General features: G+C 45.0%; 44 pseudogenes; all 44 read right to left on the bottom strand.

Moving 5' to 3' along the window:
• Positions 1 to 48: 48 nt before the first annotated feature.
• LOC140078790 (5S ribosomal RNA) lies at positions 49 to 167 on the bottom strand (annotated as a pseudogene).
• A 70-nt stretch (positions 168 to 237) lies between these two features.
• On the bottom strand, positions 238 to 356 carry LOC140087705 (5S ribosomal RNA; annotated as a pseudogene).
• A 259-nt stretch (positions 357 to 615) lies between these two features.
• On the bottom strand, positions 616 to 734 carry LOC140091160 (5S ribosomal RNA; annotated as a pseudogene).
• Positions 735 to 1,370: 636 nt separating this feature from the next.
• LOC140082468 (5S ribosomal RNA) lies at positions 1,371 to 1,489 on the bottom strand (annotated as a pseudogene).
• Positions 1,490 to 1,748: 259 nt separating this feature from the next.
• Positions 1,749 to 1,867, bottom strand: LOC140096820 (5S ribosomal RNA; annotated as a pseudogene).
• Positions 1,868 to 2,681: 814 nt separating this feature from the next.
• LOC140078789 (5S ribosomal RNA) lies at positions 2,682 to 2,800 on the bottom strand (annotated as a pseudogene).
• A 69-nt stretch (positions 2,801 to 2,869) lies between these two features.
• LOC140097624 (5S ribosomal RNA) lies at positions 2,870 to 2,988 on the bottom strand (annotated as a pseudogene).
• A 447-nt stretch (positions 2,989 to 3,435) lies between these two features.
• On the bottom strand, positions 3,436 to 3,554 carry LOC140078788 (5S ribosomal RNA; annotated as a pseudogene).
• Positions 3,555 to 3,624: 70 nt separating this feature from the next.
• LOC140087692 (5S ribosomal RNA) lies at positions 3,625 to 3,743 on the bottom strand (annotated as a pseudogene).
• Positions 3,744 to 3,813: 70 nt separating this feature from the next.
• On the bottom strand, positions 3,814 to 3,932 carry LOC140098308 (5S ribosomal RNA; annotated as a pseudogene).
• Positions 3,933 to 4,191: 259 nt separating this feature from the next.
• On the bottom strand, positions 4,192 to 4,310 carry LOC140095111 (5S ribosomal RNA; annotated as a pseudogene).
• Positions 4,311 to 4,747: 437 nt separating this feature from the next.
• Positions 4,748 to 4,866, bottom strand: LOC140094626 (5S ribosomal RNA; annotated as a pseudogene).
• A 258-nt stretch (positions 4,867 to 5,124) lies between these two features.
• LOC140078786 (5S ribosomal RNA) lies at positions 5,125 to 5,243 on the bottom strand (annotated as a pseudogene).
• A 69-nt stretch (positions 5,244 to 5,312) lies between these two features.
• Positions 5,313 to 5,431, bottom strand: LOC140082466 (5S ribosomal RNA; annotated as a pseudogene).
• A 1,007-nt stretch (positions 5,432 to 6,438) lies between these two features.
• LOC140096819 (5S ribosomal RNA) lies at positions 6,439 to 6,557 on the bottom strand (annotated as a pseudogene).
• Positions 6,558 to 7,938: 1,381 nt separating this feature from the next.
• On the bottom strand, positions 7,939 to 8,057 carry LOC140078785 (5S ribosomal RNA; annotated as a pseudogene).
• A 69-nt stretch (positions 8,058 to 8,126) lies between these two features.
• Positions 8,127 to 8,245, bottom strand: LOC140078518 (5S ribosomal RNA; annotated as a pseudogene).
• A 70-nt stretch (positions 8,246 to 8,315) lies between these two features.
• On the bottom strand, positions 8,316 to 8,434 carry LOC140082465 (5S ribosomal RNA; annotated as a pseudogene).
• Positions 8,435 to 8,693: 259 nt separating this feature from the next.
• Positions 8,694 to 8,812, bottom strand: LOC140092419 (5S ribosomal RNA; annotated as a pseudogene).
• An 815-nt stretch (positions 8,813 to 9,627) lies between these two features.
• Positions 9,628 to 9,746, bottom strand: LOC140082464 (5S ribosomal RNA; annotated as a pseudogene).
• A 259-nt stretch (positions 9,747 to 10,005) lies between these two features.
• Positions 10,006 to 10,124, bottom strand: LOC140096817 (5S ribosomal RNA; annotated as a pseudogene).
• An 814-nt stretch (positions 10,125 to 10,938) lies between these two features.
• On the bottom strand, positions 10,939 to 11,057 carry LOC140078784 (5S ribosomal RNA; annotated as a pseudogene).
• A 69-nt stretch (positions 11,058 to 11,126) lies between these two features.
• LOC140096222 (5S ribosomal RNA) lies at positions 11,127 to 11,245 on the bottom strand (annotated as a pseudogene).
• A 448-nt stretch (positions 11,246 to 11,693) lies between these two features.
• Positions 11,694 to 11,812, bottom strand: LOC140082463 (5S ribosomal RNA; annotated as a pseudogene).
• A 258-nt stretch (positions 11,813 to 12,070) lies between these two features.
• LOC140078783 (5S ribosomal RNA) lies at positions 12,071 to 12,189 on the bottom strand (annotated as a pseudogene).
• A 69-nt stretch (positions 12,190 to 12,258) lies between these two features.
• LOC140092126 (5S ribosomal RNA) lies at positions 12,259 to 12,377 on the bottom strand (annotated as a pseudogene).
• A 448-nt stretch (positions 12,378 to 12,825) lies between these two features.
• LOC140082462 (5S ribosomal RNA) lies at positions 12,826 to 12,944 on the bottom strand (annotated as a pseudogene).
• A 448-nt stretch (positions 12,945 to 13,392) lies between these two features.
• LOC140088725 (5S ribosomal RNA) lies at positions 13,393 to 13,511 on the bottom strand (annotated as a pseudogene).
• Positions 13,512 to 13,770: 259 nt separating this feature from the next.
• Positions 13,771 to 13,889, bottom strand: LOC140091685 (5S ribosomal RNA; annotated as a pseudogene).
• Positions 13,890 to 13,959: 70 nt separating this feature from the next.
• LOC140093099 (5S ribosomal RNA) lies at positions 13,960 to 14,078 on the bottom strand (annotated as a pseudogene).
• Positions 14,079 to 14,707: 629 nt separating this feature from the next.
• Positions 14,708 to 14,826, bottom strand: LOC140096816 (5S ribosomal RNA; annotated as a pseudogene).
• A 1,381-nt stretch (positions 14,827 to 16,207) lies between these two features.
• LOC140086165 (5S ribosomal RNA) lies at positions 16,208 to 16,326 on the bottom strand (annotated as a pseudogene).
• A 448-nt stretch (positions 16,327 to 16,774) lies between these two features.
• Positions 16,775 to 16,893, bottom strand: LOC140088724 (5S ribosomal RNA; annotated as a pseudogene).
• A 70-nt stretch (positions 16,894 to 16,963) lies between these two features.
• Positions 16,964 to 17,082, bottom strand: LOC140087680 (5S ribosomal RNA; annotated as a pseudogene).
• A 70-nt stretch (positions 17,083 to 17,152) lies between these two features.
• On the bottom strand, positions 17,153 to 17,271 carry LOC140083424 (5S ribosomal RNA; annotated as a pseudogene).
• Positions 17,272 to 17,341: 70 nt separating this feature from the next.
• On the bottom strand, positions 17,342 to 17,460 carry LOC140098331 (5S ribosomal RNA; annotated as a pseudogene).
• A 70-nt stretch (positions 17,461 to 17,530) lies between these two features.
• On the bottom strand, positions 17,531 to 17,649 carry LOC140095221 (5S ribosomal RNA; annotated as a pseudogene).
• A 448-nt stretch (positions 17,650 to 18,097) lies between these two features.
• Positions 18,098 to 18,216, bottom strand: LOC140096815 (5S ribosomal RNA; annotated as a pseudogene).
• A 70-nt stretch (positions 18,217 to 18,286) lies between these two features.
• On the bottom strand, positions 18,287 to 18,405 carry LOC140097920 (5S ribosomal RNA; annotated as a pseudogene).
• Positions 18,406 to 18,474: 69 nt separating this feature from the next.
• On the bottom strand, positions 18,475 to 18,593 carry LOC140093674 (5S ribosomal RNA; annotated as a pseudogene).
• A 637-nt stretch (positions 18,594 to 19,230) lies between these two features.
• On the bottom strand, positions 19,231 to 19,349 carry LOC140082461 (5S ribosomal RNA; annotated as a pseudogene).
• A 258-nt stretch (positions 19,350 to 19,607) lies between these two features.
• Positions 19,608 to 19,726, bottom strand: LOC140078782 (5S ribosomal RNA; annotated as a pseudogene).
• A 69-nt stretch (positions 19,727 to 19,795) lies between these two features.
• LOC140092125 (5S ribosomal RNA) lies at positions 19,796 to 19,914 on the bottom strand (annotated as a pseudogene).
• Positions 19,915 to 20,362: 448 nt separating this feature from the next.
• LOC140082460 (5S ribosomal RNA) lies at positions 20,363 to 20,481 on the bottom strand (annotated as a pseudogene).
• Between the last annotated feature and the right edge of the window lie 172 nt (positions 20,482 to 20,653).

The raw sequence follows: 20,653 nt of genomic DNA, 5'->3' as shown, positions 1-20,653 counted from the left end.
TTCTTTTGCTATCTCATAGAGAAACTAACACATTTTCAGGTTCAAAAAGGTCAACAGAACTTGGGATTCCCAGCCAGTCTCCCATGCTGGTACTTGCCAAGCCTTAAGCTGCATTGCTGCTGCGATCTGACGAGAGCAGGCACATTCAGCTTAGAATGGCCGTTGACAGCAGCTGTTCAATTTGAACCTTCTTTTACTATCTCATAGAGAAACTAACACAATTTTCAGGTTCAAAAAGGTCAACGGAACTTGGGATTCCCAGCCAGTCTCCCATGCTGGTACTTGCCAAGCCTTAAGCTGCATTGCTGCTGCGATCTGACGAGAGCAGGCACATTCAGCTTAGAATGGCCGTTGACAGCAGCTGTTCAATTTGAACCTTCTTTTACTATCTCATATAGAAACTAACACAATTTTCAGGTTCAAAAAAGTCACCAGAACTTGGGATTCCCAGCCAGTCTCCCATGCTGGTACTTGCCAAGCCTTAAACTGCATCGCTGCTGCGATCTGACAAGAGCACGCACATTCAGCTTAGAATGGCCGTTGACAGCAGCTGTTCAATTTGAACCTTCTTTTACTATCTCATAGAGAAACTAACACAATTTTCAGGTTCAAAAAGGTCAACGGAACTTGGGATTCCCAGCCAGTCTCCCATGCTTGTACTTGCCAAGCCTTAAGCTGCATTGCTGCTGCGATCTGACGAGAGCAGGCACATTCAGCTTAGAATGGCCATTGACAGCAGTTGTTCAATTTGAACCTTCTTCTACTATCTTATATAGAAACTAACACAATTTTCAGGTTCAAAAAGGTCACCAGAACTTGGGATTCCAAGCCAGTCTCCCTTGCTGGTACTTGCCAAGCCTTAAGCTGCATTGCTGCTGCAATCTGACAAGAGCAGGCACATTCAGCTTAGAATGGCCATTGACAGCAGCTGTTCAATTTGAACCTTCTTTTGCTATCTCATAGAGAAACTAACACTATTTTCAGGTTCAAAAAGGTCACCAGAACTTGGGATTCCAAGCCAGTTTCCCATGCTGGTACTTGCCAAGCCTTAAGCTGCATCGCTGCTGCGATCTGACAAGAGCACGCACATTCAGCTTAGAATGGCCGTTGACAGCAGCTGTTCAATTTGAACCTTCTTTTACTATCTCATAGAGAAACTAACACATTTTCAGGTTCAAAAAGGTAAACAGAACTTGGGATTCCCAGCCAGTCTCCCATGCTGGTACTTGCCAAGCCTTAAGCTGCATCGCTGCTGCGATCTGACAAGAGCACGCACATTCAGCTTAGAATGGCCGTTGACAGCAGCTGTTCAATTTGAACCTTCTTTTACTATCTCATAGAGAAACTAACACAATTTTCAGGTTCAAAAAGGTCAACGGAACTTGGGATTCCCAGCCAGTCTCCCATGCTGGTACTTGCCAAGCCTTAAGCTGCATTGCTGCTGCGATCTGACGAGAGCAGGCACATTCAGCTTAGAATGGCCATTGACAGCAGTTGTTCAATTTGAACCTTCTTCTACTTTCTCATATAGAAACTAACACAATTTTCAGGTTCAAAAAGGTCACCAGAAATTGGGATTCCCAGCCAGTCTCCCATGCTGGTACTTGCCAAGCCTTAAGCTGCATCGCTGCTGCGATCTGACAAGAGCACGCACATTCAGCTTAGAATGGCCGTTGAAAGCAGCTGTTCAATATGAACCTTCTTTTACTATCTCATAGAGAAACTAACACAATTTTCAGGTTCAAAAAGGGCAACGGAACTTGGGATTCCCAGCCAGTCTCCCATGCTGGTACTTGCCAAGCCTTAAGCTGCATTGCTGCTGCGATCTGGCGAGAGCAGGCACATTCAGCTTAGAATGGCCATTGACAGCAGTTGTTCAATTTGAACCTTCTTCTACTATCTTATATAGAAACTAACACAATTTTCAGGTTCAAAAAGGTCACCAGAACTTGGGATTCCAAGCCAGTCTCCCATGCTGGTACTTGCCAAGCCTTAAGCTGCATTGCTGCTGCAATCTGACAAGAGCAGGCACATTCAGCTTAGAATGGCCGTTGACAGCAGCTGTTCAATTTGAACCTTCTTTTGCTATCTCATAGAGAAACTAACACAATTTTCAGGTTCAAAAAGGTCACCAGAACTTGGGATTCCAAGCCAGTCTCCCATGCTGGTACTTGCCAAGCCTTAAGCTGCGATCTGACAAGAGCACGCACATTCAGCTTAGAATGGCCGTTGACAGCAGCTGTTCAATTTGAACCTTCTTTTACTATCTCATAGAGAAACTAACACAATTTTCAGGTTCAAAAAGGGCAACGGAACTTGGGATTCCCAGCCAGTCTCCTATGCTGGTACTTGCCAAGCCTTATGCTGCATTGTTGCTGCGATCTGGCGAGAGCAGGCACATTCAGCTTAGAATGGCCATTGACAGCAGTTGTTCAATTTGAACCTTCTTCTACTATCTTATATAGAAACTAACACAATTTTCAGGTTCAAAAAGGTCACCAGAACTTGGGATTCCAAGCCAGTCTCCCATGCTGGTACTTGCCAAGCCTTAAGCTGCATCGCTGCTGCGATCTGACAAGAGCACGCACATTCAGCTTAGAATGGCCGTTGACAGCAGCTGTTCAATTTGAACCTTCTTTTACTATCTCATAGAGAAACTAACATATTTTCAGGTTCAAAAAGGTCAACAGAACTTGGGATTCCCAGCCAGTCTCCCATGCTGGTACTTGCCAAGCCTTAAGCTGCATTGCTGCTGCGATCTGACGAGAGCAGGCACATTCAGCTTAGAATGGCCGTTGACAGCAGCTGTTCAATTTGAACCTTCTTTTACTATCTCATAGAGAAACTAACACATTTTCAGGTTCAAAAAGGTCAACGGAACTTGGAATTCCCAGCCAGTCTCCCATGCTGGTACTTGCCAAGCCTTAAGCTGCATTGCTGCTGCAATCTGACGAGAGCAGGCACATTCAGCTTGGAATTGCCGTTGACAGCAGCTGTTCAATTTGAACCTTCTTTTACTATCTCATAGAGAAACTAACACAATTTTCAGGTTCAAAAAGGTCAACAGAACTTGGGATTCCCAGCCAGTCTCCCATGCTGGTACTTGCCAAGCCTTAAGCTGCATCGCTGCTGCGATCTGAGAAGAGCACGCACATTCAGCTTAGAATTGCCGTTGACAGCAGCTTTTCAATTTGAACCTTCTTTTACTATCTCATACAGAAACTAACACAATTTTCAGGTTCAAAAAGGTCAACGGAACTTGGGATTCCCAGCCAGTCTCCCATGCTGGTACTTGCCAAGCCTTAAGCTGCATTGCTGCTGCGATCTGACGAGAGCACACACATTCAGCTTAGAATGGCCAGTGACAGCAGCTGTTCAATTTGAACCTTCTTTTGCTATCTCATAGAGAAACTAACACATTTTCAGGTTCAAAAAGGTCAACAGAACTTGGGATTCCCAGCCAGTCTCCCATGCTGGTACTTGCCAAGCCTTAAGCTGCATTGCTGCTGCGATCTGACGAGAGCAGGCACATTCAGCTTAGAATGGCCGTTGACAGCAGCTGTTCAATTTGAACCTTCTTTTACTATCTCATAGAGAAACTAACACAATTTTCAGGTTCAAAAAGGTCAACGGAACTTGGGATTCCCAGCCAGTCTCCCATGCTGGTACTTGCCAAGCCTTAAGCTGCATTGCTGCTGCGATCTGACGAGAGCAGGCACATTCAGCTTAGAATGGCCGTTGACAGCAGCTGTTCAATTTGAACCTTCTTTTGCTATCTCATAGAGAAACTAACACAATTTTCAGGTTCAAAAAGGTCAACAGAACTTGGGATTCCCAGCCAGTCTCCCATGCTGGTACTTGCGAAGCCTTAAGCTGCATTGCTGCTGCGATCTGACGAGAGCAGGCACATTCAGCTTAGAATGGCCATTGACAGCAGTTGTTCAATTTGAACCTTCTTCTATTTTCTCATATAGAAACTAACACAATTTTCAGGTTCAAAAAGGTCACCAGAAATTGGGATTCCCAGCCAGTCTCCCATGCTGGTACTTGCCAAGCCTTAAGCTGCATCGCTGCTGCGATCTGACAAGAGCACGCACATTCAGCTTAGAATGGCCGTTGAAAGCAGCTGTTCAATATGAACCTTCTTTTACTATCTCATAGAGAAACTAACACAATTTTCAGGTTCAAAAAGGGCAACGGAACTTGGGATTCCCAGCCAGTCTCCCATGCTGGTACTTGCCAAGCCTTAAGCTGCATTGCTGCTGCGATCTGGTGAGAGCAGGCACATTCAGCTTAGAATGGCCATTGACAGCAGTTGTTCAATTTGAACCTTCTTCTACTATCTTATATAGAAACTAACACAATTTTCAGGTTCAAAAAGGTCACCAGAACTTGGGATTCCAAGCCAGTCTCCCATGCTGGTACTTGCCAAGCCTTAAGCTGCATTGCTGCTGCAATCTGACAAGAGCAGGCACATTCAGCTTAGAATGGCCGTTGACAGCAGCTGTTCAATTTGAACCTTCTTTTGCTATCTCATAGAGAAACTAACACAATTTTCAGGTTCAAAAAGGTCACCAGAACTTGGGATTCCAAGCCAGTCTCCCATGCTGGTACTTGCCAAGCCTTAAGCTGCGATCTGACAAGAGCACGCACATTCAGCTTAGAATGGCCGTTGACAGCAGCTGTTCAATTTGAACCTTCTTTTACTATCTCATAGAGAAACTAACACAATTTTCAGGTTCAAAAAGGGCAACGGAACTTGGGATTCCCAGCCAGTCTCCTATGCTGGTACTTGCCAAGCCTTAAGCTGCATTGTTGCTGCGATCTGGCGAGAGCAGGCACATTCAGCTTAGAATGGCCATTGACAGCAGTTGTTCAATTTGAACCTTCTTCTACTATCTTATATAGAAACTAACACAATTTTCAGGTTCAAAAAGGTCACCAGAACTTGGGATTCCAAGCCAGTCTTCCATGCTGGTACTTGCCAAGCCTTAAGCTGCATCGCTGCTGCGATCTGACAAGAGCACGCACATTCAGCTTAGAATGGCCGTTGACAGCAGCTGTTCAATTTGAACCTTCTTTTACTATCTCATAGAGAAACTAACACATTTTCAGGTTCAAAAAGGTCAACAGAACTTGGGATTCCCAGCCAGTCTCCCATGCTGGTACTTGCCAAGCCTTAAGCTGCATTGCTGCTGCGATCTGACGAGAGCAGGCACATTCAGCTTAGAATGGCCGTTGACAGCAGCTGTTCAATTTGAACCTTCTTTTACTATCTCATAGAGAAACTAACACATTTTCAGGTTCAAAAAGGTCAACGGAACTTGGGATTCCCAGCCAGTCTCCCATGCTGGTACTTGCCAAGCCTTAAGCTGCATTGCTGCTGCGATCTGACGAGAGCAGGCACATTCAGCTTAGAATGGCCATTGACAGCAGCTTTTCAATTTGAACCTTCTTTTACTATCTCATAGAGAAACTAACACAATTTTCAGGTTCAAAAAGGTCAACAGAACTTGGGATTCCCTGCCAGTCTCCCATGCTGGTACTTGCCAAGTCTTAAGCTGCATCGCTGCTGCGATCTGACAAGAGCACACAGATTCAGCTTAGAATGGCCGTTGACAGCAGTTATTCAATTTGAACCTTCTTCTACTATCTCATAGAGAAACTAACACAATTTTCAGGTTCAAAAAAGTCACCAGAACTTGGGATTCCCAGCCAGTCTCCCATGCTGGTACTTGCTAAGCCTTAAGCTGCATCGCTGCTGCGATCTGACAAGAGCACGCACATTCAGCTTAGAATGGCCGTTGACAGCAGATGTTCAATTTGGACCTTCTCTTGCTATCTCATAGAGAAACTAACACAATTTTCAGGTTCAAAAAGGGCAACAGAACTTGGGATTCTCAGCCAGTCTCCCATGCTGGTACTTGCCAAGCCTTAAGCTGCATCGCTGCTGCGATCTGACAAGAGCACGCACATTCAGCTTAGAATGGCCGTTGACAGCAGCTGTTCAATTTGAACCTTCTTTTACTATCTCATAGAGAAACTAACACAATTTTCAGGTTCAAAAAGGGCAACGGAACTTGGGATTCCCAGCCAGTCTCCCATGCTGGTACTTGCCAAGCCTTAAGCTGCTGCGATCTGGCGAGAGCAGGCACATTCAGCTTAGAATGGCCATTGACAGCAGTTGTTCAATTTGAACCTTCTTCTACTATCTTATATAGAAACTAACACAATTTTCAGGTTCAAAAAGGTCACCAGAACTTGGGATTCCAAGCCAGTCTCCCATGCTGGTACTTGCCAAGCCTTAAGCTGCATTGCTGCTGCAATCTGACAAGAGCAGGCACATTCAGCTTAGAATGGCCATTGACAGCAGCTGTTCAATTTGAACCTTCTTTTGCTATCTCATAGAGAAACTAACACAATTTTCAGGTTCAAAAAGGGCAACGGAACTTGGGATTCCCAGCCAGTCTCCCATGCTGGTACTTGCCAAGCCTTAAGCTGCATTGCTGCTGCGATCTGGCGAGAGCAGGCACATTCAGCTTAGAATGGCCATTGACAGCAGTTGTTCAATTTGAACCTTCTTCTACTATCTTATATAGAAACTAACACAATTTTCAGGTTCAAAAAGGTCACCAGAACTTGGGATTCCAAGTCAGTCTCCCTTGCTGGTACTTGCCAAGCCTTAAGCTGCATTGCTGCTGCAATCTGACAAGAGCAGGCACATTCAGCTTAGAATGGCCGTTGACAGCAGCTGTTCAATTTGAACCTTCTTTTGCTATCTCATAGAGAAACTAACACAAATTTCAGGTTCAAAAAGGTCACCAGAACTTGGGATTCCAAGCCAGTCTCCCATGCTGGTACTTGCCAAGCCTTAAGCTGCGATCTGACAAGAGCACGCACATTCAGCTTAGAATGGCCGTTGACAGCAGCTGTTCAATTTGAACCTTCTTTTACTATCTCATAGAGAAACTAACACATTTTTCAGGTTCAAAAAGGGCAACGGAACTTGGGATTCCCAGCCAGTCTCCCATGCTGGTACTTGCCAAGCCTTATGCTGCATTGCTGCTGCGATCTGGCGAGAGCAGGCACATTCAGCTTAGAATGGCTATTGACAGCAGTTGTTCAATTTGAACCTTCTTTTGCTATCTCATAGAGAAACTAACACAATTTTCAGGTTCAAAAAGGTCACCAGAACTTGGGATTCCAAGCCAGTCTCCCATGCTGGTACCTGCCAAGCCTTAAGCTGCATCGCTGCTGCGATCTGACAAGAGCACGCACATTCAGCTTAGAATGGCCGTTGACAGCAGCTGTTCAATTTGAACCTTCTTTTACTATCTCATAGAGAAACTAACACATTTTCAGGTTCAAAAAGGTCAACAGAACTTGGGATTCCCAGCCAGTCTCCCATGCTGGTACTTGCCAAGCCTTAAGCTGCATTGCTGTTGCAATCTGACGAGAGCAGGCACATTCAGCTTAGAATTGCCGTTGACAGCAGCTGTTCAATTTGAACCTTCTTTTACTATCTCATAGAGAAACTAACACAATTTTCAGGTTCAAAAAGGTCAACAGAACTTGGGATTCCCAGCCAGTCTCCCATGCTGGTACTTGCCAAGCCTTAAGCTGCATCGCTGCTGCGATCTGAAAAGAGCACACACATTCAGCTTAGAATGGCCGTTGACAGCAGTTGTTCAATTTGAACCTTCTTCTACTATCTCATAGAGAAACTAACACAATTTTCAGGTTCAAAAAGGTCACCAGAACTTGGGATTCCCAGCCAGTCTCCCATGCTGGTACTTGCCAAGCCTTAAGCTGCATTGCTGCTGCAATCTGACAAGAGCAGGCACATTCAGCTTAGAATGGCCATTGACAGCAGCTGTTCAATTTGAACCTTCTTTTGCTATCTCATAGAGAAACTAACACAATTTTCAGGTTCAAAAAGGTCAACAGAACTTGGGATTCCCAGCCAGTCTCCCATGCTGGTACTTGCCAAGCCTTAAGCTGCATTGCTGCTGCGATCTGACGAGAGCAGGCACATTCAGCTTAGAATGGCCGTTGACAGCAATTGTTTAATTTGAACCTTCTTTTGCTATCTCATAGAGAAACTAACACATTTTCAGGTTCAAAAAGGTCAACAGAACTTGGGATTCCCAGCCGGTCTCCCATGCTGGTACTTGCCAAGCCTTAAGCTGCATTGCTGCTGCGATCTGACGAGAGCAGGCACATTCAGCTTAGAATGGCCGTTGACAGCAGCTGTTCAATTTGAACCTTCTTTTACTATCTCATAGAGAAACTAACATAATTTTCAGGTTCAAAAAGGTCAACGGAACTTGGGATTCCCAGCCAGTCTCCCATGCTGGTACTTGCCAAGCCTTAAGCTGCATTGCTGCTGCGATCTGACGAGAGCAGGCACATTCAGCTTAGAATGGCCATTGACAGCAGTTGTTCAATTTGAACCTTCTTCTACTTTCTCATATAGAAACTAACACAATTTTCAGGTTCAAAAAGGTCACCAGAACTTGGGATTCCAAGCCAGTCTCCCATGCTGGTACTTGCCAAGCCTTAAGCTGCATCGCTGCTGCGATCTGACAAGAGCACACACATTCAGCTTAGAATGGCCGTTGACAGCAGCTGTTCAATTTGAACCTTCTTTTACTATCTCATAGAGAAACTAACACAATTTTCAGGTTCAAAAAGGTCAACGGAACTTGGGATTCCCAGCCAGTCTCCCATGCTGGTACTTGCCAAGCCTTAAGCTGCATTGCTGCTGCGATCTGGCGAGAGCAGGCACATTCAGCTTAGAATGGCCATTGACAGCAGTTGTTCAATTTGAACCTTCTTCTACTATCTTATATAGAAACTAACACAATTTTCAGGTTCAAAAAGGTCACCAGAACTTGGGATTCCAAGCCAGTCTCCCATGCTGGTACTTGCCAAGCCTTAAGCTGCATTGCTGCTGCAATCTGACAAGAGCAGGCACATTAAGCTTAGAATGGCCGTTGACAGCAGCTGTTCAATTTGAACCTTCTTTTGCTATCTCATAGAGAAACTAACACAATTTTCAGGTTCAAAAAGGTCACCAGAACTTGGGATTCCAAGCCAGTCTCCCATGCTGGTACTTGCCAAGCCTTAAGCTGTGATCTGACAAGAGCACGCACATTCAGCTTAGAATGGCCGTTGACAGCAGCTGTTCAATTTGAACCTTCTTTTACTATCTCATAGAGAAACTAACACAATTTTCAGGTTCAAAAAGGGCAACGGAACTTGGGATTCCCAGCCAGTCTCCCATGCTGGTATTTGCCAAGCCTTATGCTGCATTGCTGCTGCGATCTGGCGAGAGCAGGCACATTCAGCTTAGAATGGCCATTGACAGCAGTTGTTCAATTTGAACCTTCTTTTGCTATCTCATAGAGAAACTAACACAATTTTCAGGTTCAAAGAGGTCACCAGAACTTGGGATTCCAAGCCAGTCTCCCATGCTGGTACTTGCCAAGCCTTAAGCTGCATCGCTGCTGCGATCTGACAAGAGCACGCACATTCAGCTTAGAATGGCCGTTGACAGCAGCTGTTCAATTTGAACCTTCTTTTACTATCTCATAGAGAAACTAACACAATTTTCAGGTTCAAAAAGGTCAACGGAACTTGGGATTCCCAGCCAGTCTCCCATGCTGGTACTTGCCAAGCCTTAAGCTGCATTGCTGCTGCGATCTGACGAGAGCAGGCACATTCAGCTTAGAATGGCCATTGACAGCAGTTGTTCAATTTGAACCTTCTTCTACTTTCTCATATAGAAACTAACACAATTTTCAGGTTCAAAAAGGTCACCAGAAATTGGGATTCCCAGCCAGTCTCCCATGCTGGTACTTGCCAAGCCTTAAGCTGCATCGCTGCTGCGATCTGACAAGAGCACGCACATTCAGCTTAGAATGGCCGTTGAAAGCAGCTGTTCAATATGAACCTTCTTTTACTATCTCATAGAGAAACTAACACAATTTTCAGGTTCAAAAAGGGCAACGGAACTTGGGATTCCCAGCCAGTCTCCCATGCTGGTACTTGCCAAGCCTTAAGCTGCATTGCTGCTGCGATCTGGCGAGAGCAGGCACATTCAGCTTAGAATGGCCATTGACAGCAGTTGTTCAATTTGAACCTTCTTCTACTATCTTATATAGAAACTAACACAATTTTCAGGTTCAAAAAGGTCACCAGAACTTGGGATTCCAAGCCAGTCTCCCATGCTGGTACTTGCCAAGCCTTAAGCTGCATTGCTGCTGCAATCTGACAAGAGCAGGCACATTCAGCTTAGAATGGCCGTTGACAGCAGCTGTTCAATTTGAACCTTCTTTTCCTATCTCATAGAGAAACTAACACAATTTTCAGGTTCAAAAAGGTCACCAGAACTTGGGATTCCAAGCCAGTCTCCCATGCTGGTACTTGCCAAGCCTTAAGCTGCGATCTGACAAGAGCACGCACATTCAGCTTAGAATGGCCGTTGACAGCAGCTGTTCAATTTGAACCTTCTTTTACTATCTCATAGAGAAACTAACACAATTTTCAGGTTCAAAAAGGGCAACGGAACATGGGATTCTCAGCCAGTCTCCCATGCTGGTACTTGCCAAGCCTTATGCTGCATTGTTGCTGCGATCTGGCGAGAGCAGGCACATTCAGCTTAGAATGGCCATTGACAGCAGTTGTTCAATTTGAACCTTCTTCTACTATCTTATATAGAAACTAACACAATTTTCAGGTTCAAAAAGGTCACCAGAACTTGGGATTCCAAGCCAGTCTCCCATGCTGGTACTTGCCAAGCCTTAAGCTGCATCGCTGCTGCGATCTGACAAGAGCACGCACATTCAGCTTAGAATGGCCGTTGACAGCAGCTGTTCAATTTGAACCTTCTTTTACTATCTCATAGAGAAACTAACACATTTTCAGGTTCAAAAAGGTCAACAGAACTTGGGATTCCCAGCCAGTCTCCCATGCTGGTACTTGCCAAGCCTTAAGCTGCATTGCTGCTGCGATCTGACGAGAGCAGGCACATTCAGCTTAGAATGGCCGTTGACAGCAGCTGTTCAATTTGAACCTTCTTTTACTATCTCATAGAGAAACTAACACATTTTCAGGTTCAAAAAGGTCAACGGAACTTGGGATTCCCAGCCAGTCTCCCATGCTGGTACTTGCCAAGCCTTAAGCTGCATTGCTGCTGCAATCTGAAGAGAGCAGGCACATTCAGCTTAGAATTGCCGTTGACAGCAGCTGTTCAATTTGAACCTTCTTTTACTATCTCATAGAGAAACTAACACAATTTTCAGGTTCAAAAAGGTCAACAGAACTTGGGATTCCCAGCCAGTCTCCCATGCTGGTACTTGCCAAGCCTTAAGCTGCATCGCTGCTGCGATCTGAAAAGAGCACACACATTCAGCTTAGAATGGCCGTTGACAGCAGTTGTTCAATTTGAACCTTCTTCTACTATCTCATAGAGAAACTAACACAATTTTCAGGTTCAAAAAGGTCACCAGAACTTGGGATTCCCAGCCAGTCTCCCATGCTGGTACTTGCCAAGCCTTAAGCTGCATCGCTGCTGCGATCTGAGAAGAGCACGCACATTCAGCTTAGAATTGCCGTTGACAGCAGCTTTTCAATTTGAACCTTCTTTTACTATCTCATACAGAAACTAACACAATTTTCAGGTTCAAAAAGGTCAACGGAACTTGGGATTCCCAGCCAGTCTCCCATGCTGGTACTTGCCAAGCCTTAAGCTGCATTGCTGCTGCGATCTGACGAGAGCAGGCACATTCAGCTTAGAATGGCCATTGACAGCAGCTGTTCAATTTGAACCTTCTTTTGCTATCTCATAGAGAAACTAACACAATTTTCAGGTTCAAAAAGGTCACCAGAACTTGGGATTCCAAGCCAGTCTTCCATGCTGGTACTTGCCAAGCCTTAAGCTGCATCGCTGCTGCGATCTGACAAGAGCACGCACATTCAGCTTAGAATGGCCGTTGACAGCAGCTGTTCAATTTGAACCTTCTTTTACTATCTCATAGAGAAACTAACACATTTTCAGGTTCAAAAAGGTCAACAGAACTTGGGATTCCCAGCCAGTCTCCCATGCTGGTACTTGCCAAGCCTTAAGCTGCATTGCTGCTGCGATCTGACGAGAGCAGGCACATTCAGCTTAGAATGGCCGTTGACAGCAGCTGTTCAATTTGAACCTTCTTTTACTATCTCATAGAGAAACTAACACATTTTCAGGTTCAAAAAGGTCAACGGAACTTGGAATTCCCAGCCAGTCTCCCATGCTGGTACTTGCCAAGCCTTAAGCTGCATTGCTGCTGCAATCTGACGAGAGCAGGCACATTCAGCTTAGAATTGCCGTTGACAGCAGCTGTTCAATTTGAACCTTCTTTTACTATCTCATAGAGAAACTAACACAATTTTCAGGTTCAAAAAGGTCAACAGAACTTGGGATTCCCAGCCAGTCTCCCATGCTGGTACTTGCCAAGTCTTAAGCTGCATCGCTGCTGCGATCTGAAAAGAGCACACACATTAAGCTTAGAATGGCCGTTGACAGCAGTTGTTCAATTTGAACCTTCTTCTACTATCTCATAGAGAAACTAACACAATTTTCAGGTTCAAAAAGGTCACCAGAACTTGGGATTCCCAGCCAGTCTCCCATGCTGGTACTTGTCAAGCCTTAAGCTGCATCGCTGCTGCGATCTGAGAAGAGCACGCACATTCAGCTTAGAATTGCCGTTGACAGCAGCTTTTCAATTTGAACCTTCTTTTACTATCTCATACAGAAACTAACACAATTTTCAGGTTCAAAAAGGTCAACGGAACTTGGGATTCCCAGCCAGTCTCCCATGCTGGTACTTGCCAAGCCTTAAGCTGCATTGCTGCTGCGATCTGACGAGAGCAGGCACATTCAGCTTAGAATGGCCATTGACAGCAGCTTTTCAATTTGAACCTTCTTTTACTATCTCATAGAGAAACTAACACAATTTTCAGGTTCAAAAAGGTCAACAGAACTTGGGATTCCCTGCCAGTCTCCCATGCTGGTACTTGCCAAGTCTTAAGCTGCATCGCTGCTGCGATCTGACAAGAGCACACAGATTCAGCTTAGAATGGCCGTTGACAGCAGTTATTCAATTTGAACCTTCTTCTACTATCTCATAGAGAAACTAACACAATTTTCAGGTTCAAAAAAGTCACCAGAACTTGGAATTCCCAGCCAGTCTCCCATGCTGGTACTTGCTAAGCCTTAAGCTGCATCGCTGCTGCGATCTGACAAGAGCACGCACATTCAGCTTAGAATGGCCGTTGACAGCAGCTGTTCAATTTGAACCTTCTTTTACTATCTCATAGAGAAACTAACACAATTTTCAGGTTCAAAAAGGTCAACGGAACTTGGGATTCCCAGCCAGTCTCCCATGCTGGTACTTGCCAAGCCTTAAGCTGCATTGCTGCTGCGATCTGACAAGAGCAGGCACATTCAGCTTAGAATGGCCGTTGACAGCAGCATTTCAAATTGAACCTTCTTTTACTATCTCATAGAGAAACTAAAACAATTTTCAAGTTCAAAAAGTTCAACAGAACTTGGGATTCCCAGCCAGTCTCCCATGCTGGAACTTGCCAAGCCTTAAGCTGCATCGCTGCTGCGATCTGACAAGAGCACGCACATTCAGCTTAGAATGGCCGTTGACAGCAGATGTTCAATTTGAACCTTCTTTTACTATCTCATAGAGAAACTAACACAATTTTCAGGTTCAAAAAGGTCAACAGAACTTGGGATTCCCAGCCAGTCTCCCATGCTGGTACTTGCCAAGCCTTAAGCTGCATTGCTGCTGCGATCTGACGAGAGCAGGCACATTAAGCTTAGAATTGCCGTTGACAGCAGTTGTTCAATTTGAACCTTCTTTTGCTATCTCATAGAGAAACTAACACAATTTTCAGGTTCAAAAAGGGCAACGGAACTTGGGATTCTCAGCCAGTCTCCCATGCTGGTACTTGCCAAGCCTTAAGCTGCATTGCTGCTGCGATCTGACGAGAGCAGGCACATTCAGCTTAGAATGGCCGTTGACAGCAGCTGTTCAATTTGAACCTTCTTTTGCTATCTCATAGAGAAACTAACACAATTTTGAGGTTAAAAAAGGTCAATGGAACTTGGGATTCCCAGCCAGTCTCCCATGCTGGTACTTGCCAAGCCTTAAGCTGCATCGCTGCTGCGATCTGACAAGAGCACGCACATTCAGCTTAGAATGGCCGTTGACAGCAGCTGTTCAATTTGAACCTTCTTTTACTATCTCATAGAGAAACTAACACAATTTTCAGGTTCAAAAAGGGCAACGGAACTTGGGATTCCCAGCCAGTCTCCCATGCTGGTACTTGCCAAGCCTTAAGCTGCTGCGATCTGGCGAGAGCAGGCACATTCAGCTTAGAATGGCCATTGACAGCAGTTGTTCAATTTGAACCTTCTTCTACTATCTTATATAGAAACTAACACAATTTTCAGGTTCAAAAAGGTCACCAGAACTTGGGATTCCAAGCCAGTCTCCCATGCTGGTACTTGCCAAGCCTTAAGCTGCATTGCTGCTGCAATCTGACAAGAGCAGGCACATTCAGCTTAGAATGGCCATTGACAGCAGCTGTTCAATTTGAACCTTCTTTTGCTATCTCATAGAGAAACTAACACAATTTTCAGGTTCAAAAAGGGCAACGGAACTTGGGATTCCCAGCCAGTCTCCCATGCTGGTACTTGCCAAGCCTTAAGCTGCATTGCTGCTGCGATCTGGCGAGAGCAGGCACATTCAGCTTAGAATGGCCATTGACAGCAGTTGTTCAATTTGAACCTTCTTCTACTATCTTATATAGAAACTAACACAATTTTCAGGTTCAAAAAGGTCACCAGAACTTGGGATTCCAAGTCAGTCTCCCTTGCTGGTACTTGCCAAGCCTTAAGCTGCATTGCTGCTGCAATCTGACAAGAGCAGGCACATTCAGCTTAGAATGGCCGTTGACAGCAGCTGTTCAATTTGAACCTTCTTTTGCTATCTCATAGAGAAACTAACACAAATTTCAGGTTCAAAAAGGTCACCAGAACTTGGGATTCCAAGCCAGTCTCCCATGCTGGTACTTGCCAAGCCTTAAGCTGCGATCTGACAAGAGCACGCACATTCAGCTTAGAATGGCCGTTGACAGCAGCTGTTCAATTTGAACCTTCTTTTACTATCTCATAGAGAAACTAACACAATTTTCAGGTTCAAAAAGGGCAACGGAACTTGGGATTCCCAGCCAGTCTCCCATGCTGGTACTTGCCAAGCCTTATGCTGCATTGCTGCTGCGATCTGGCGAGAGCAGGCACATTCAGCTTAGAATGGCCATTGACAGCAGTTGTTCAATTTGAACCTTCTTTTGCTATCTCATAGAGAAACTAACACAATTTTCAGGTTCAAAAAGGTCACCAGAACTTGGGATTCCAAGCCAGTCTCCCATGCTGGTACCTGCCAAGCCTTAAGCTGCATCGCTGCTGCGATCTGACAAGAGCACGCACATTCAGCTTAGAATGGCCGTTGACAGCAGCTGTTCAATTTGAACCTTCTTTTACTATCTCATAGAGAAACTAACACATTTTCAGGTTCAAAAAGGTCAACAGAACTTGGGATTCCCAGCCAGTCTCCCATGCTGGTACTTGCCAAGCCTTAAGCTGCATTGCTGTTGCAATCTGACGAGAGCAGGCACATTCAGCTTAGAATTGCCGTTGACAGCAGCTGTTCAATTTGAACCTTCTTTTACTATCTCATAGAGAAACTAACACAATTTTCAGGTTCAAAAAGGTCAACAGAACTTGGGATTCCCAGCCAGTCTCCCATGCTGGTACTTGCCAAGCCTTAAGCTGCATCGCTGCTGCGATCTGAAAAGAGCACACACATTCAGCTTAGAATGGCCGTTGACAGCAGTTGTTCAATTTGAACCTTCTTCTACTATCTCATAGAGAAACTAACACAATTTTCAGGTTCAAAAAGGTCACCAGAACTTGGGATTCCCAGCCAGTCTCCCATGCTGGTACTTGCCAAGCCTTAAGCTGCATCGCTGCTGCGATCTGAGAAGAGCACGCACATTCAGCTTAGAATTGCCGTTGACAGCAGCTTTTCAATTTGAACCTTCTTTTACTATCTCATACAGAAACTAACACAATTTTCAGGTTCAAAAAGGTCAACGGAACTTGGGATTCCCAGCCAGTCTCCCATGCTGGTACTTGCCAAGCCTTAAGCTGTATTGCTGCTGCGATCTGACGAGAGCAGGCACATTCAGCTTAGAATGGCCATTGACAGCAGCTGTTCAATTTGAACCTTCTTTTTCTATCTCATAGAGAAACTAACACAATTTTCAGGTTCAAAAAGGTCAACAGAACTTGGGATTCCCTGCCAGTCTCCCATGCTGGTACTTGCCAAGTCTTAAGCTGGATCGCTGCTGCGATCTGACAAGAGCACACAGATTCAGCTTAGAATGGCCGTTGACAGCAGTTGTTCAATTTGAACCTTCTTCTACTATCTCATAGAGAAACTAACACAATTTTCAGGTTCAAAAAAGTCACCAGAACTTGGGATTCCCAGCCAATCTCCCATGCTGGTACTTGCTAAGCCTTAAGCTGCATCACTGCTGCGATCTGACAAGAGCACGCACATTCAGCTTAGAATGGCCGTTGACAGCAGCTGTTCAATTTGAACCTTCTTTTACTATCTCATAGAGAAACTAACACAATTTTCAGGTTCAAAAAGGTCAACGGAACTTGGGATTCCCAGCCAGTCTCCCATGCTGGTACTTGCCAAGCCTTAAGCTGCATTGCTGCTGCGATCTGACAAGAGCAGGCACATTCAGCTTAGAATGGCCGTTGACAGCAGCATTTCAAATTGAACCTTCTTTTACTATCTCATAGAGAAACTAACACAATTTTCAGGTTCAAAAAGGTCAACGGAACTTGGGATTCCCAGCCAGTCTCCCATGCTGGTACTTGCCAAGCCTTAAGCTGCATTGCTGCTGCGATCTGACGAGAGCAGGCACATTCAGCTTAGAATGGCCGTTGACAGCAGTTGTTCAATTTGAACCTTCTTTTGCTATCTCATAGAGAAACTAACACAATTTTCAGGTTCAAAAAGGACAACGGAACTTGGGATTCCCAGCCAGTCTCCCATGCTGGTACTTGCCAAGCCTTAAGCTGCATTGCTGCTGCGATCTGACGAGAGCAGGCACATTCAGCTTAGAATGGCCGTTGACAGCAGCTGTTCAATTTGAACCTTCTTTTGCTATCTCATAGAGAAACTAACACAATTTTCAGGTTAAAAAAGGTCAACGGAACTTGGGATTCCCAGCCAGTCTCCCATGCTGGTACTTGCCAAGCCTTAAGCTGCATCGCTGCTGCGATCTGACAAGAGCACGCAAATTCAGCTTAGAATGACCGTTGACAGCACCTGTTCAATTTGAACCTTCTTTTACTATCTCATAGAGAAACTAACACAATTTTCAGGTTCAAAAAGGGCAACGGAACTTGGGATTCCCAGCCAGTCTCCTATGCTGGTACTTGCCAAGCCTTAAGCTGCATTGCTGCTGCGATCTGGCGAGAGCAGGCACATTCAGCTTAGAATGGCCATTGACAGCAGTTGTTCAATTTGAACCTTCTTCTACTATCTTATATAGAAACTAACACAATTTTCAGGTTCAAAAAGGTCACCAGAATTTGGGATTCCAAGCCAGTCTCCCATGCTGGTACTTGCCAAGCCTTAAGCTGCATTGCTGCTGCAATCTGACAAGAGCAGGCACATTCAGCTTAGAATGGCCGGTGACAGCAGCTGCTCAATTTGAACCTTCTTTTGCTATCTCATAGAGAAACTAACACAATTTTCAGGTTCAAAAAGGTCACCAGAACTTGGGATTCCAAGCCAGTCTCCCATGCTAGTACTTGCCAAGCCTTAAGCTGCATCACTGCTGCGATCTGACAAGAGCACGCACATTCAGCTTAGAATGGCCGTTGACAGCAGCTGTTCAATTTGAACCTTCTTTTACTATCTCATAGAGAAACTAACACAATTTTCAGGTTCAAAAAGGGCAACGGAACTTGGGATTCCCAGCCAGTCTCCCATGCTGGTACTTGCCAAGCCTTAAGCTGCATTGCTGCTGCGATCTGGCGAGAGCAGGCACATTCAGCTTAGAATGGCCATTGACAGCAGTTGTTCAATTTGAACCTTCTTCTACTATCTTATATAGAAACTAACACAATTTTCAGGTTCAAAAAGGTCACCAGAACTTGGGATTCCAAGCCAGTCTCCCATGCTGGTACTTGCCAAGCCTTAAGCTGCATTGCTGCTGCGATCTGACGAGAGCAGGCACATTCAGCTTAGAATGGCCGTTGACAGCAGCTGTTCAATTTGAACCTTCTTTTACTATCTCATAGAGAAACTAACACATTTTCAGGTTCAAAAAAGTCAACGGAACTTGGAATTCCCAGCCAGTCTCCCATGCTGGTACTTGCCAAGCCTTAAGCTGCATTGCTGCTGCAATCTGACGAGAGCAGGCACATTCAGCTTAGAATTGCCGTTGACAGCAGCTGTTCAATTTGAACCTTCTTTTACTATCTCATAGAGAAACTAACACAATTTTCAGGTTCAAAAAGGGCAACGGAAATTGGGATTCCCAGCCAGTCTCCCATGCTGGTACTTGCCAAGCCTTATGCTGCATTGCTGCTGCGTTCTGGCGAGAGCAGGCACATTCAGCTTAGAATGGCCATTGACAGCAGTTGTTCAATTTGAACCTTCTTCTACTATCTTATATAGAAACTAACACAATTTTCAGGTTCAAAAAGGTCAACAGAACTTGGGAATCCCAGCCAGTCTCCCATGCTGGTACTTGCCAAGCCTTAAGCTGCATCGCTGCTGCGATCTGAAAAGAGCACACACATTCAGCTTAGAATGGCCGTTGACAGCAGTTGTTCAATTTGAACCTTCTTCTACTATCTCATAGAGAAATTAACACAATTTTCAGGTTCAAAAAGGTCACCAGAACTTGGGATTCCCAGCCAGTCTCCCATGCTGGTACTTGCCAAGCCTTAAGCTGCATCGCTGCTGCGATCTGAGAAGAGCACGCACATTCAGTTCAGAATTGCCGTTGACAGCAGCTTTTCAATTTGAACCTTCTTTTACTATCTCATACAGAAACTAACACAATTTTCAGGTTCAAAAAGGTCAACGGAACTTGGGATTCCCAGCCAGTCTCCCATGCTGGTACTTGCCAAGCCTTAAGCTGCATTGCTGCTGCGATCTGACGAGAGCAGGCACATTCAGCTTAGAATGGCCATTGACAGCAGCTGTTCAATTTGAACCTTCTTTTGCTATCTCATAGAGAAACTAACACAATTTTCAGGTTCAAAAAGGTCACCAGAACTTGGGATTCCAAGCCAGTCTCCCATGCTGGTACTTGCCAAGCCTTAAGCTGCATCGCTGCTGCGATCTGACAAGAGCACGCACATTCAGCTTAGAATGGCCGTTGACAGCAGCTGTTCAATTTGAACCTTCTTTTACTATCTCATAGAGAAACTAACACATTTTCAGGTTCAAAAAGGTCAACAGAACTTGGGATTCCCAGCCAGTCTCCCATGCTGGTACTTGCCAAGCCTTAAGCTGCATTGCTGCTGCGATCTGACGAGAGCAGGCACATTCAGCTTAGAATGGCCGTTGACAGCAGCTGTTCAATTTGAACCTTCTTTTGCTATCTCATAGAGAAACTAACACATTTTCAGGTTCAAAAAGGTCAACGGAACTTGGAATTCCCAGCCAGTCTCCCATGCTGGTACTTGCCAAGCCTTAAGCTGCATTGCTGCTGCAATCTGACGAGAGCAGGCACATTCAGCTTAGAATTGCCGTTGACAGCAGCTGTTCAATTTGAACCTTCTTTTACTATCTCATAGAGAAACTAACACAATTTTCAGGTTCAAAAAGGTCAACAGAACTTGGGATTCCCAGCCAGTCTCCCATGCTGGTACTTGCCAAGCCTTAAGCTGCATCGCTGCTGCGATCTGAAAAGAGCACACACATTCAGCTTAGAATGGCCGTTGACAGCAGTTGTTCAATTTGAACCTTCTTCTACTATCTCATAGAGAAACTAACACAATTTTCAGGTTCAAAAAGGTCACCAGAACTTGGGATTCCCAGCCAGTCTCCCATGCTGGTACTTGCCAAGCCTTAAGCTGCATCGCTGCTGCGATCTGAGAAGAGCACGCACATTCAGCTTAGAATTGCCGTTGACAGCAGCTTTTCAATTTGAACCTTCTTTTACTATCTCATACAGAAACTAACACAATTTTCAGGTTCAAAAAGGTCAACGGAACTTGGGATTCCCAGCCAGTCTCCCATGCTGGTACTTGCCAAGCCTTAAGCTGCATTGCTGCTGCGATCTGACGAGAGCAGGCACATTCAGCTTAGAATGGCCATTGACAGCAGCTGTTCAATTTGAACCTTCTTTTACTATCTCATAGAGAAACTAACACAATTTTCAGGTTCAAAAAGGTAAACAGAACTTGGGATTCCCTGCCAGTCTCCCATGCTGGTACTTGCCAAGTCTTAAGCTGCATCGCTGCTGCGATCTGACAAGAGCACACAGATTCAGC

This window comes from Engystomops pustulosus, chromosome 9, assembly GCF_040894005.1.
Source record: "Engystomops pustulosus chromosome 9, aEngPut4.maternal, whole genome shotgun sequence".
Taxonomy (NCBI): domain Eukaryota; kingdom Metazoa; phylum Chordata; class Amphibia; order Anura; family Leptodactylidae; genus Engystomops; species Engystomops pustulosus.
The sequence above is the reverse complement of the archived record's forward strand: the minus strand, read 5'-3'. Positions and strand labels throughout refer to the sequence as shown.